The 2,159-nt window shown below is 46.5% G+C and overlaps 1 non-coding gene across 1 annotated transcript; it reads left to right on the top strand.

Moving 5' to 3' along the window:
• The first annotated feature begins 209 nt into the window (after window positions 1-209).
• On the top strand, window positions 210-364 carry LOC126163261 (5.8S ribosomal RNA). The gene has a single exon (XR_007535181.1). It is a non-coding gene; the product is annotated as a 5.8S ribosomal RNA (ribosomal RNA).
• The last annotated feature ends 1,795 nt before the right edge of the window (window positions 365-2,159 follow it).

The following is a 2,159-nucleotide window of genomic DNA, read 5'->3' as shown; positions in this document are numbered from 1 at the left end:
AAAAGTCTTTTGTCAGTTCAATACTAAACTATTTTTCAAGCTCCGCTGGTTCTGTGACGTCGCCAGCCGCTGTTCCGTGGAGTTGAGCTGTCGAACTGGGAATATGATCTGCGCTGACGAACTGGCCTCCTAGCCCGTCGTGACTTCATAAGGCTTCTTGCCTCGGTGTGTCGTATGTTGAGCAGCCAATACTGCTGTTCCTACCGCTGCACCCAGGACGGTGGATCACTCGGCTCGTGGGTCGATGAAGAACGCAGCAAATTGCGCGTCGACATGTGAACTGCAGGACACATGAACATCGACGTTTCGAACGCACATTGCGGTCCATGGATTCCGTTCCCGGGCCACGTCTGGCTGAGGGTCGGCAAAATACAAAATAGCAGGTCAGCAACTGGAAGCAGTTAATACCATAAATTATCTGGGAGTACGCATTAGGAGTGATTTAAAATGGAATGATCATATAATGTTGAGCGTCGGTAAAGCAGATGCCAGACTGAGATTCATTGGAAGAATCCTAAGGAAATGCAATCCGAAAACAAAGGAAGTAGGTTACAGTACGCTTGTTCGCCCACTGCTTGAATACTGCTCAGCAGTGTGGGATCCGTACCAGATAGGGTTGATAGAAGATATAGAGAAGATCCAACGGAGAGCAGCGCGCTTCGTTACAGGATCATTTAGTAATCGCGAAAGCGTTACGGAGATGATAGATAAACTCCAGAGGAAGACTCTGCAGGAGAGACGCTCAGTAGCTCGGTACGGGCTTTTGTCAAAGTTTCGAGAACATACCTTCACCGAAGAGTCAAGCAGTATATTGCTCCCTCCTACGTATGTCTCGCGAAGAGACCATGAGGATAAAATCAGAGAGATTAGAGCCCACACAGAGGCATACCGACAATCCTTCTTTCCACGAAGAATACGAGACTGGAATAGAAGGGAGAACCGATAGAGGTACTCAAGGTACCCTCCGCCACACACCGTCAGGTGGCTTGCGGAGTATGGATGTAGATGTAGATGTAGCCCATGGACTTCATTTCTTCTCTTTTCGGATTTCCTTCTTGGTGTCACTGATTTTGGCTTCTTGCTTCTTTTGCTGCTGGTAAGTGTTCGCTACTCGCGCTGCAGAGGCCCCCGAGCGCTGTCGTCGGCGTCTTTTATGCCAGCGCCGTAGAGGGCGCTGGTGTCGTGTAGTCTTCCTAGAGAGTGGAGGAGCGGCGACTGATTTGCGTACACTGCCGTGCTCGCGCCACCTCTCGAGGTCCGCAGATACTGATGTTCACGCTGGAGAGCTTTTGACAAGCAGCGCACGAGAGGTGTCCTATAACACCACGGTGTGTATCGTATAATGGAAGGTTAAATATTAAATGTGTTTTACTTTTGTTCACCTCTTATAAGCAATTTTAGATAAATAAAAGAATTTTTGAGATCTCCACTTAGGATTTTTATCCATCATTTTAACATAACAGGCTGTCTTTCTTCCTATTTGACAATGTCAAATAACAACACGTGTTAGAATCTTTCCAAGTTGCTTGTAGTGCATCCACTAACTTCTAGCACGCTTGATAGGTCAATGTTCTCACTTCAACGACCATCAGCCTCATGGCTCACACATAATTTTTGACTAATTTATCTTTTATTACCCTGGTGGAGATCCTATTTGCACCGTATGGATTGCTGCCCTGCTTTAATCTCCGAGGGAAGTGTTGGATCGTTGAATATAAGATTCCTGTTTGTCCCTCCATGCTGTATATGTCACAGCTCAGAAATACATGTTGTGGAGTTGCTTCTTCTTCACGAGGGCACACACTTCTCAGAGTGAGCTTCAATCGCTGTAAACACGTGGGAAATGAGCCACGGCCCGTCACCGTTCTTGGACTTGTTTTGACATAGACCGCGTCTAATGTTGGAGAATAGTGAGTACATTCTTCAGTTTGTATCTCATCCTTCCCTCTCCTTTCGCGTACGTGAACTCGACAGTTTATTAGGTGTAGGTATTTATGGAATATTCCTTAGGCACCTGGAGGAACAGAGACGTATTAAAAACTGAAATATGCGGTTGTAGCGTTCCACAGTCCTTGTTTCATTTTCGTTATGAACCGGTTGTCGGGTTTCTAGGCCATCGTCAGCCAACAATCCACACAACATTAGAGACAACTCCTGTC

This window comes from Schistocerca cancellata, chromosome 2 (assembly GCF_023864275.1).
Source record: "Schistocerca cancellata isolate TAMUIC-IGC-003103 chromosome 2, iqSchCanc2.1, whole genome shotgun sequence".
Taxonomy (NCBI): domain Eukaryota; kingdom Metazoa; phylum Arthropoda; class Insecta; order Orthoptera; family Acrididae; genus Schistocerca; species Schistocerca cancellata.
The sequence above is the reverse complement of the archived record's forward strand: the minus strand, read 5'-3'. Positions and strand labels throughout refer to the sequence as shown.